The following is a 12,866-nucleotide window of genomic DNA, read 5'->3' as shown; positions in this document are numbered from 1 at the left end:
CAGTCCCACGGCCCCAGGGACACCCAGGCAAGTGCTCTACCGCTGGCCTCACCCCGGCTCTAAGAACACAAACCTTTACAGGGAGCCTCAGACCTCCTGTGTTCATCTCCCAGGGGCCACACAGTCGGCCCTTCCTGGGAACTCAGCAGAGCGCCAGACCCTCCAGCCCAGCCAAATGCCAAAGGGGACTTCTCCCCTCCCCCAACTTCCATCCCGGGATCTGACGGTGCCAGCAGCTCCCTCTCCTCCTCCCTCAGTCTCAGCGCTTGTGGGCAGACCTGTGACCGCCAGAGGGGCTGGTGCAGATGTTGTCACCTCTGCCTGCGTGATGACAAGATGCTGTCTGCCCAGGACCAGGTGAACCCAGCCAGGGTGGAACTGGTGTGCCCCTGTGGAGACAAATCCTCTTAAACGAGGGGAGCTAAGGGTTAAAGGCAGGTGGGTGGGGGCTCCGGGTGCCGCTTCAGTCGCCCTTTCCCCAGGGAGGGCTACTTTTTCTGGATTTATTGAGCTCCAACTGTATGTGTTCGAGGTGTACGGTGTGCTCCCTGGACACATGTATGCATTGGGCAGCGGTCACCACCGCGGAGTGAATGAACACGCCCTGCACCGCACAGGGACCGTTTTGGTTTTCCGTCCCCTGAGAACACTGACGATCTGCTCTCTTAGCAAATTTCAAAATATCCAGAACAGCGTGGAGAGCGGCAGTCGCAGGCGGTGCATTCGGTCCCTGGAACTGATCCCTCCTGCGCTGGAAGTTTGACCCACGTCTCCCCATTCCCTCACCCCCCAACCCCCTGGCCACCTCATTCTCCTTCTGCTTCTAAGGGTCGATTTTTAAGGTCTCACTGTATGTGACATCCTGGGGTCTTTATCTTTCTGGGTCTGGCTTATTTCATTTTGCATATTGTCCTCCAGGTTTATCCAGGTTGTCACAAATGGCAGGACTTCAAAAAATACTCCATTGTGTGTGTGTGTGTGTGTGTGTGTGTGTCCCCACCTGTCATTATCCAGTCCCCTCTCAGTGGACACTCCAGTGGAGTCCATATCTGGGCTACTGTAAATAATGCTGCGATGAACCTGGGTGGGTCTAGACATGTCCTTGAGACATTGATTTTGTTCCCTTTGGATCTACAAGACACTTGAAGTCATGGTGGTTAGATTTAAGGTCCTCAACTTTACAGTGGTGTGGAAGTCGCAGGCCTCCAGCAGAAACCGTGCTTGGCTCTTTTCCAGGCTGGAGATCTTGGGTCTGATACTCCCTGGAGAGGCTGGGCAGCGGCAGTCACCACAGCTCCTGGCCAGCCGCAGGCAGGGAGGGGGCAGCCGCCTGTGCAGCGTGCTGGGCTGTGAGTGAGGACGGGGGCAGGAGGTGGGCTCGGGGCAACGCCAACTTACCGTGGTCTTGACCTGAACCCCTCCCTGGTGGGGGGCATCTGTGTGCCCCAAAGTGGGACTGCTGGATCCCGGGATGGAAGTTGGGGGAGGGGAGAAGTCACATAGTAAGGCACATAGTGAGCGCTCAGTAAATTGTAGCTATTTTTATGGGAGAAAGGATCTAATTTGGGATTAAGGTTTGAATTGCAGCTTTGACCTTCAGTAGCCAAGTGACCTTGGAACTGTTGCTTTAAGCTCTTTCAAGTTTAAGTTTCTGTGGTCACAGTGAGATTGATCATCCTTGCCTCATTTACAGCTTGTCAGACCAAAACGTGATGGTGTATGGGAAGGGTCTTGGTACACTTCAAAGCGCAATATAAACACAAGTTGGTCTCACCCACACGTTGGTGGAAGTTTCCTTGTCTGCCTGGGTCTTTGCTCTGGTTCTAGCCTGGTTTTTCCGGGGAAGAGAAGATAATGGCAGGGAGATAGGGGTCCCCAGGGAGGTGGGGGTCACCAGGGAGGTGGGGGTGGGGCGGAGGGGATGGGCAGGTGGAGGTGAGGTTCCTTTTCTGGGTCTCTGGAGGCTTTGGGAGCCTGAGACGGACACTCCCCGGCTGCGACTGTGGGTGTGCCAGGGAATGCCGAGGTCCAGAGGAGACCTGGAATGTTTGGCCGGGAGGAGAGAGTGTGCATCCTGGCCAGCTGGACGGGCGGGCGGCAGAAGCTGCTCTGTTGATCTAAAGGGTCAGCCCAGGAGATGGGGCGGCTCAGCTGATGGGGGCGGACCCTGTAGGAGCCTGAGGCCATGTCACGTGGCCAGTTGTCAGCATTTCCTTTTAAGTGGCCTCCCTCCACACAGTGATGGGGGGGATGTGAGTAAATCCACAGGCAGCGGAGAAGCAGGACGGGGACAGCCCTGCCCGTGTCCTGCTAGGCCCTGCTCTAGGTGGCACGTGCCCGTCCTCGCTGCGCGTCTGAGATCTCGCTGACACCTGTCCCGTGGCCTGGGACCTCTCAGTGCCTCTCTGAGCTCCCTGAGCCTGGCTGGCGGGTGGCTGGGCCTCGGTGGCCTGACAAAACCGCTCCCACTGGCCAAGGACCGGAGGCTACTCAGCACTCCCCAGCGTCTGTCTCCCAGGGGCCGTGGGGCCAGCCTGTGAGTGACCCAAATACATATTTTCTTTGTCTCCAGATTCCCCCGTCCTCTCCCTTTTCTGGCAAGTGCATTCTTCTGCCGCCTCTCGCCTGCCCTGGGCGACAAGGCATCTCTGGACCCCTATTTGAGTATTTTTAAAAGTTGGCTCCCCGACCTACCCCCCTCCTCTCCTGGATTTTTTTTTTTTTTCAATTGGCAGACACCTGTGCTATCTGCTGTCTGGCCTGTCACCCGGCCCCAGTTAGTCAAGTGCCACTTGAGACTGGCTGCTGTCAGGGCTGGAGGGCACCAGAGGGTCCCGGGTGCAGGCAGCCCAGACCAAGTGATGTGGGACACAGGACAGACTGGACTCCAGCGTTAAGCCGAAGCAATTCTCCACCAGACCGCGTCCCCACCCCATCCTACAGGACCCGCCCCCATCATCTCACCCAGAAGCGTCTTGCACTAGCTCCTTTCCCACTGGACATTGAACCCCGGGGGTATTTCATCACTGGGTGTCACATCCTTCGCCCTTTTATTTTGAGACAGGGTCTTGCTAAGTTGCATGAGGCTGGCCTTGAAGTTGCCATCCTCCTGCCTCAGCCTCCTGAGCCACTAGGATGACAGGCTTCCACCACCACTGCTCCCAGCTTGTCCCATCTTTCAAGCCCACTTGGGTTGCTCTGGGGACAGAGCAGATGTGATAGGTTCCTTTTCTGTCCACTTCAGCAAGTTCTCTGAGCCAGCTCTGTCTGCGTTGAAAATTTTATGAATGATTATTTTCAATTTGCAAACTTCAATACAAAGGATGAGGTTTCTCAAAATACTTTTTTTTTTTTTTTTTTTTGGTACCATGGATTAAACCCAGGGGTCGGTCCTTAACCAATGCGCCACATCCCCAGCCCTCTTTATTTTTTTTTTTTATTTTGACACAGTGTCTTGCTAAGTTGCTGAGGCTGGCCTTGAACTTGCCATCCTCCTGCCTCAGCCTCCTGAGCCTCTGGGATTACAGGTGTGTGCTATGGCTTCCAGTTTGAAAAAAATGCCGATTCTTAAAATAATAAAAATGCCTCAGCCTTCCAGAGAGTATTTATTATTAGATGAAGAGACTCCCATCATTCTCAAGAAGGAGAAAAAAAAATCAAAGATCTAAAATAACAACTTGGGTTCTGGTTGTTTTTTCACTATTAACACTTATTTTTATTTTTTTTGATTCAGGGATGTATACAGTAAGTGGTTTGTTTTCTAGGTCTCTGGGAGGGAATCTCAAATCCTCCCACAGTCGCTGGTTTAAGTTGCAGACATCCCTGAGAGAGGTTCTCTGCTGAGGACGGGGAGGTTTTCCGCCAGTGTTCTTCCCACTGTGTGACATAATGGTCACACGGTGACCCCTGTGTCCTTGAGTCTCATCTTAAGGAGAACTCCCTTGCTAGAGAGGAAGTCGGAAGCGACAATCAGAGCTCCACAAAAGTCCTTACATTTTGTCCTCATTGAAGCGTTGGTCTTCCTAGTATCCGCGGAGTCTGGGTCAAAGGCAGGCGTGGGAATTCTTCCTGTGATTGTCGACTGACCGGGACGCTACGGTCTCAGGAGGAGTTCTACTAATGCTTTCTGGTAGGAACTCTCAGGTAACAGAGTCACGACACGCCCCTTACTCACCGACCGGTTTTAACAATCATCTGCATTCTGCCAATCATATTTCATCCACCTTCCTGGTGATGGTGATGATGATGATGATTATTTATATTTTAAAGCAAATCTCAAATCATATAAAAGCCTTTCAATGTTTCAATATGTCTCCCTAAGAGATAAGGAACAGAAAAAGCAACAAGGCAAAAGAAAACCCCGGAGCAAATCAGCAGCGGCTTGCCCTGCCTCTAACCCAGTTCATGGTCAGCTTGCTCCAAGTGTTTCAAGCATGTCTTCTTCTTTTTTTAATCCATTGGTGGCTTCTAATTAGGATCTAACTAGATCTACAGGTCGCGTAGAGTTGGTCTGTTTTTTGAGTCTTCCCCCCTTCCTTTTCTCTATGATCAAAATCTTTTAATTATTTGAAAAAAATTTCAAACGTCCACCAATGGAGAGAGCCCAGCGCCCATCACCTGACTCCCAGTGTTACCTGTGAGGGGGACGAACTCCTTCCTCTGTCCCTGCCCCACGTTCCACTCCTATCCCCAGTTCACGATTCTAAAACAAGTCTCAGGCCTTACCTAATTTCAAAGGTGAATACTTCTGTTCGTATCTCTAAGAAGGAGTATAAAACAACAAACAAACAAAACCAAAAAACAAAGTGTTTCCTTAGCGTTTTCAGGCTCTGACCAAACAAGGCAGGGGAAGCAGAAGTTTCTTTGAGGCGCAGGGTTTCGGAGGCCTCCGTTCACATTTGACCAACTCCATTGCTCTGGGCCCAGGAAGAGGCCGGACATCAAGCCAGAGGCCGCAGCGGAAGAAGGCAACTCAGGACGTGGAAGCAGTGAGGCAGAGGGTTCAGCTGTACTCCACAGGGCCGAAATATAAACCCCAAAGGTGCCCCCAGGGACCCACCTCCCCCAGCCACACCCCACCTGCCTACAGCTACGCCCCAGATGATCCGTTCAAGTGGATTGAAGCACTGATGCGGTGAAGGCCCTCATAACCCAGTCAAGTCCTCTGTGAACTCTCTTGTGTTGTCTCACGCACGAGCTTTGAGGGCAGCCTTATATTTAAACCATAACAACCACACTGCCAGGCACGGTGGCGCACACCTGTAATCCCAGCAACTCAGGAGGCTGGGGCCGGAGGATCACAAGTTCAAGGCCAGCCTCAGCCACTTAGAAAGACCCTGTCTCAAAATAAAAAAATAGAAAGGACGCGGGATATAGCTTTGTGGTAGACTGCCCCAGGGTTCAATGCCTGGTACCGGAACAAATAAAAACCACGACGTCTTTGTCATTTCTACAAAAATGAATGATTTCTTACTATCATTTAGTATCTGACAGGTGATGGTGAAATGTCCCTGATTGTCCCCAAAGTCTCTTTCTCCACTTGCTGTCGTCAGGATTCAAACAAGGTCCACGGGTGGCAAATCTAGTTGACATGTGCTATGGACTGAATTGTGACCCGTGAAATGTGTATGCTGAAGCTTCCATACCCCATGTGACAGTGTTTCGAGATGGGGCTTTTATTAAGGTTCAATGGGGTCCTAAAAGTGGGGTCCTATCCATAAAGGGTCGGTGGCCTTAACCGAGGAAGCAGGATTGGGGTGCAGCTCAGTGGTAGAGCACGTGCTTAGAAATGTGAGTTCCTGAGTTTGATCCCCAGCACCAAAGAGAGAGAGAGAGAGAGAGAGAGAGAGAGAGAGAGAGAGAGAGAGAGAGAGAGAGAAGAGAGATGGGAGGGGATGAGGCTCAAGCGGTAGCGCGCTCGCCTGGCATGCATGCGGCCCGGGTTCGATCCTCAGCACCACATACAAACAGAGATGTTGTGTCCTCCGAAAACTAAAAAACAAATATTAAAATTCTTTAAAAAAATAAAAAAAGAGACAGGGAGAGAGAGATGTCATACTCTTCATGGAGATGAACTCAGGAAAAGCCATGTGACCCCTCTGTAGGAAGGTGACCGTCTGCAAACCAGAAAGAGAGCCCTTACCAGGACCCAAGCTCGCAGGGACCTTGATCTCAGACTTCTGTCTTGGCAGCCCGGCTCATACAATATTCTCAAGTTCCTTATCTTCTCCCACCGTCATGACCTTTGTATGCCACTTGTTTTTGTCAAAGAACCTGGGTTATTTGTCCTGAAGAAATTCCTACCTTCCAGATGTGGCTGATGGTCTTCTCCTGGTGACACTCAACGTGTTTCTGTATTCCTGTATTTCCTGTCAACCAAGCCTGGCCCCTGCGTCCTTGGGCTATCCAATCTCGGACTTTCAACCTCCAAAACTGGGAGCTAAACAAACCTCTCTTATTTATGAAGTGCCCAACCTTGGGTATCTTGTCATAGCAACAGAAAACAAATGAATATACCTTGAAATACAGTTTGTACAGAAAAGGAATCAAATCCTTTTACTGATTTAACCACCGGTTGAGAGTGGGTGCCCTGGCTACCTCCACAGAGATGATCACTTGGTGTGTTTTATCATGATGGGAGCAATTGGATTCTTTTGCATTTGATGTGTTTCAATCTATTATGATCATTGTCTTTTTGTGTTTAAACTGACCCAATGATGACCAGGGAGAACCTCTTCAAGTTAACTTCCACCTGCTGTTGCCATGACTCCATGGGTCTTTGGTGGTACCTTTGCTTTGGGGTGTAACAACACATTCTAGTCTGATTTGGAATGATTCATGTTCTTTGGTTAATCACTTTGATCTCCACTGCACATTCTGTGGCCCTGTTCTAGGTCTGAAATTCGTTGCCTCTCCAATGGTCGATTTCTAGAAACCACGTCTGGTGCTGTGGGTGTTCATGGCCCCTGATTTCCCTTTGCTTCCACGTCTGATGGAAAGCGTTGGGGTCTCAGACATTACTTTCAACAGTGGATGAAACTGTACATAGCTCTTAGGAACTCAGTTGCTCACAGGCTTGTTAAGAAGTACTTTTTTTTTTTTTTTAAATAACTGAGAGAACAATTGAGAAAACTGAGAATTGCTAGAAAAATCAAACGATCAACATGAACATACGTAAAAATGTTGACAAAATGTTGAATTAAATATATATATTTTGCCGGGTGCTGTATTTTCATATTGTTTCATTCTTTCTAAGAAGGGTGGCTTATTCAACATACAGCAAGATATTATTTGAGTAGTGATACTGGGTGATAAAGGCCCCAAAGGCATTCATGAACCTGGCTAGAGTTCTTCGCTCAGCTCTGTGTTCTGATTTGGGGCTCAGAAATACACTTTACCGCCAGTGGAGAACATCAAAACAGCTGAACTGTGTAGCCAGCGGCCCTGGTTGCAATTCTCTGTTTACCCTTCAACCTTAGTCATTTGCGTTTCCCTGCGGAATGTAGAAGGGGGGAGGATCCACTGAGCTGCAGACACAGATATTGTGATCTCTCTCATTTCACAACAAAATCGTACAGAGACGTTTCGATTCATGCTTCTGTTTTCTGTGCCTCTGGTCAGTGCGAGTCGGCCTCCCGAATACGATGGACTGAACTGTCGGCCTCCCGAATACGATGGACTGAACTGGAAAAGTTAATTCCTGAACATTCTCGGATCAAACTCTGGACCGACCGACCACCCCACCAAGATCCCACCCTGATGGAGGCCCTGCCCCGGTCAGCCTGCCCTCTTAGAGGTAGTGTGTTACTTTTGTCCTGTTGGAAGTGGACGCCGGTCCCATCTGGAGCCCTGGGTGGCGAACTGGCTTCGCTGTCCTCTTGTTGAACCTCTCTAATCTCCGCCGCACTTCCCAGGGCCCCGCGTCGGAGCCCCTCCTCGATGGCTGTGCTGGGGTCTCACCCTGGTGGACAGGCGCTCTTCAGTGATGGCCTCCTCAGGGACCCCTTCCGCAGCGCTCAGCCCAGGGGGCCTCCCTCAGGGTGCCTGGCCCTGTCCTTCCCAGCACCTGTCCCCTTGGTAATTCGGCCCTTTCTCCTGTGATAACTGGGTTGAGACGGGGGCCACCTCTGCACCAGCTGCGTCTGTCCAGGGCCCAGGCACAGCAGCACCTGCTGAGGAGGCACAGACTAGACGGATGACTGACATCTCCCCAGGGGAGGTGGGGGGGGCAGTGCACCCAGGTCCCGCCTTCTGGGGCCACATGGAGGGAAAGCGCTCGCCCAGACGTCCCTTCCCTCCCTCCACCTGGTCCAGGCCAGAGTTCCTCTGCCCAGTGCTCTAGGCTGGCACAAGTGTGATTTGGGGACACCCACCCTCGCATGGGTTCTCCTACTCTGCCATACCAGCCCCTGGTTTCTGAGCAAGTTCGGCTCCCGTTTTCTCTGTGACGGACACTTGGTTCCCAACACCAGCCCACACGGTTCTCTGCTCAGCATGCACCGTTCTGTTCCTCTGGGGACTTGCTCCACTGTTGTGGGACACGGGTTTCCGTCTGTCACTTGTTGGCTGTATGATCTTGGACATGCCCCCCCAGCTCTCTGAGCCTCCGTTTCCTTAATTAAAATGCAGACTGTTAGCAGCTCTTCTTCGGCCAGGCTGTTCTGGAGAATGACCAGGTAGCTCAGGCCACAGCACTTTCCTCGCTGCAAGCTAAGGAAGGGAACCTGACCCGTCTAGCTCTTGGGGAGAGCAACCCTAAAGGGGTGACATTGGAGGTGACATCTGGAGGACCCATAGGAGGCACTTTAAGAGTGCTCACGATGATCGTGTGTTCGACAGGCCTTTCACGGAGTGGTTTCTGTTTCTAGAACTGGGCTGTTTGGAGAAAAGGAAAGGCCCACCCAGCTTCCTGCCGTGGACGGCTGATTGAGGCCGCTGGTGTTCACACAGACAGGCCTGTGGCTCCGCCAAGGGGGATTCTGCTCCCCCAGGGGGAAATGGGACATTTGGGCTGTCGATGTGGGGAACAGGGTGCGCTTGGCGTTCCTGGGCACAGCCCAGCGATGCTGCTATTCACCCCTCAACACACAGGATGGTCTCCGTGGCGAAGGCCTCGGTGGAGGCTGAGAGCCCTGTGGCAGCCAAAGCCATCAGCCAACAACATGACACCCAAGGGGGGCGATCGGGGCAAAACGAAGGTGACAGACGTTTCCGTTCCTTAAGATTCATCTCAAATATCAGCTCAGCCCCTCGTCGGCCTCAACAGAGCACACTGCTGGACAGCGTGGCCTCAACAGCAGGGACTCCTGGAGGCATAGCCATTGGCTGGGGGACTCTGGGTTCCTCCCAGGGCCTCTCTGAGCCTCAGCTTTCTCATGCATAAGAGTAGCCACCCCCATCCTGGAGCGTTGAGGGGCTGTTGTGGTGTAGACATGAAGTGATTGCTGTACGAGAGCTGCAGCTTCATCAGTGGATTAATCCATTTGATGGGTCATTAATTTGAATGGACCTTGGGGTGGTCACTGGAGGTAGGTGGGGCTGGCTGGAGGAGGCGTGACCTCAGGAATTATATATTTTGTCCCTGGCTTGTAGTCCTCGAGCCGTCTTTGCTTCAAGGCGATGCTCCTCCTCCACGCCCTTCCACCATGATGCTGTGCTTCTTCTGGGGCCCAGAGCAATGGAGTCAGCTGACCATGGGCTGGACCTCTGAAACTGTGATCCCCCAATAAACCTTTCCTCCTCTAAGTTGTTCTTGCAGGTCTCGTGGCCACAGCAACAGAAAGCTGATTGATCCATGGTCACCAAGGATGCCGATGACAGTTTCTGGCGCCTGGTGTACACCCAGGAGAGGGAAGCGATTCTTTCTGTGCACACAAGGAGCTTTGCTGGAAAGCTGTAGAGGTACGTGGCTCCTTTTGCCCTGTACTGGGTCAGTCTAGTTTTGCCAGGTGCCGGGTACCACTCCAAGTTCTCAACATACCATAATCCATGGAATTCTCATAATAGCTGCTAGGGCCCGAGTGTGCTCTGCCCCCACCCCAGTTCATAGGTTGAAGCCCAGTCTCCTGATGTGAGGGTATTGGAGGTGGGCCTCTGGGATGTATTTAGGCTTATGAGGCTATGAGGGTGGAGGCCTGATGCCCAGATTACTGTCCCTAGGAGGAGAAAAAGACACTAGAACTTTCTCTCTCTGCTATGCAAGAAGGTGGCCATCTGCAAATCTGGACACAGGCTTTCTTCAGGCACCAAATCTGCAGCAGCTGGAGTTCAGACTTCCAGCCTCTGAATCTCTGAGAAATACCAGTTTTTTAAGGCACCCAGCCTGTGGGATGTTGTGATAGCAGCCCAGACCAAACAAGACTACAGTCCTAGGAAACTGGAAAATTAGATCCTTTTATAAATATGAAAATGGAGGGTGGGAGAGACGGCATGTTCCCTCAAGTCTAGGGAAGAGGGGTGCAGGGTTCTATGCACTGACTCATCTTCTAAATCACCCAGGAAACTTCTGGATTTTACTCTTTATCAGGCACTTTGCTAAGGACTGGGGATCAGCCATCAAGTTCCCCCTCACCATCTCGTCAGAGACACAGGTGACAATAAGATCACGTGACCGACTCAAAGGTACAGACACACCCAGGGAGCCCTCGGGTAACAGCAGCAGGAGATTTAGGTCCCAGAGGGAGGGAGGGGTAAGGAGACCAAGCCCCCTTTGAGTCCCAACTCTGCCACTTACTGGTGTCCTGGCCTTGAGCAGACCATCCACCCTCTCCCAACTTGGTTTCCTCATCTGAAGAAAAGGGGACCGTGGCTGGGGATGTGGCTCGGTGGCAGAGCAGGTGCTGAGCACATGTGGAGGCCCTGGGTTCAAGTCCCAGCACCCCCCCCCACCAAAAAAAAAGAAGAAGAAAAGGAACATTGGGTAGGCAGCCCCCACTGGCAACTTGTGAAGACGGAACAGCAGGCGAATGCAGACGGGACCCTAACCCCAGCGACAGAGCGGGAGCCCTGTGCCCTGTGTGGCTGGGATGGCTCGCGCTGTACAGATGGCGCGAGGGTTCCTTGAGACTGACTAACTGAAGGGGACCCTGAGTTGGACTGACTTCTGAAGCCTCAGCGCGCGGACATCTGGATTTTGCTGCAAGCTCCTACTCCAGGATTTCCTGTGTCACTGGATCATGGCGAGGAAGAAAGTATCCAACTGTTGGCCGTAGGAAAGGTACACACACACACACACACACACACACACACACACACACCCCACGTTTCCTGCGGTGAGCCAGCACTAGAGGGGCTGGGAACCCCGAGATCCTGGCTCCATCTCACCCCTGGCTCTCCTGAGCATGCCTTCCGGGTCTTAGCCTGTCCAGGTCCCGCAGCCCCATGGGAAATGGGGCAGGCTGGCCGCCCACAGTGGGGTGGCTTGGTTTGCAGTCCGGGAGGGAATCCCGTCTGTGCACACAGGTGCTGACCAGCTGCATAAAATTGGGGCCAGTGGTTAGCCATCTTTGAACTTGACTTTCCTATCTGGGAATTGGGACACTGGGACCGATTTTGAATGTCTGTTTTAAAAGACTAGAGATCACAGATACACAGGACCTAACGAAAAGCCTCATGCATATTTGTTATTCCATGAAATATTATTGCCCAAGATTTAAGGAGGATTTATGCTGCTCAGCAAGGATTGGCTACTTAATATTACTCTAAGCTGCTGGACTGTTAAAAAAAAATCACAATTAAAGTCAGTCTGCCCTTGAACTCAACAGAAATCTTCTGTTTTAAATTGAAGTGTGATATGTATGACAGGAAAGTGCCCAAACCGTAAGAACTCATCTTTTCAGATTTTTACAGAATGAACACACCAGTGTGGTCAGTACTCAAATCAAGGAGCAGAACTTAACCAGAATCCAGGTCTCTGCCTCGCTTCCACCCCAGCACACTATTCTGATTCTATCACCCCAAATCAGTTTTGCCCGTTGCTGAACTTCCTACCTATTGAAACCCACAGTGTGTTATCTTCGTGTCTGGCCCCTTCGCTCCTCTATATTCTGAGGCCTGTCCACTTTACTCCTCGGGCCGTGTAGCTCATTCAGTCTCAAAGCTATGCTGGATTCCACTGTGGGCACATACGGACATTTATTTGCAGGTATTCACTGTTGGTGGCATAAAGGCTTTGCATTGCACACTCTGAACACTGAGTTTTAATGTGGGAGAGCTGGACGACTTTCTTAACTAGCCTTTATATACCTATGCACCCTGGAAAGTGAATTCCTTATGTTGGAACCTTATTCATGTTGGCAAGAAATCTGTTCCGGAACCTAGGGGGCGCCGGTGAGCACACTCTCACATAGACCTGAGGATCCATTGACGTTTCCTCGCAATGAGAAAGACAGCTCCAAGGCTGTCCTCCCTCATTTACGGAATCTGTGTGGGGAAACAGGCATGAGAGTAGCAGGGGGACTAGTTCAGACCAGGAGACCACAGGGAAGGAGGTGTGGACGTTCATTGGGTGGGTGGGGTAGATAGGATCAGAGTAGGTCACATGCAGGTAGGAATATTCCAGGTGAAACCCATTATTCTCTTTAATAAAAATGCACTAAGCAAAAGCAAGAGAGTTCCACAGGGAAAAATCAGATCAAGCTTCTCAGGGAGAGTCCCAGTGGGCACATTAGTGTCCTTTCTTCCTTCTTTATTTCCAGCCATTGTTTCTGACTTTCTGACTGTATCCCCTACAGTGAAGAAGGGAGCTTCCAGGCTTAGGGGTGTGTGTGTGTGTGTGTGTGTGTGTGTGTGTGTGTGTGTGTGTGTGTGTTTCCTTTTGCAGATCTGGGGATCGAACCCAGGGCAAGCTGGGCAGTTGCTCTGTCCCC

This window comes from Ictidomys tridecemlineatus, chromosome 8, assembly GCF_052094955.1.
Source record: "Ictidomys tridecemlineatus isolate mIctTri1 chromosome 8, mIctTri1.hap1, whole genome shotgun sequence".
NCBI classification, from domain to species: Eukaryota; Metazoa; Chordata; class Mammalia; order Rodentia; family Sciuridae; genus Ictidomys; species Ictidomys tridecemlineatus.
Note: the sequence above shows the minus strand (reverse complement) of the source record.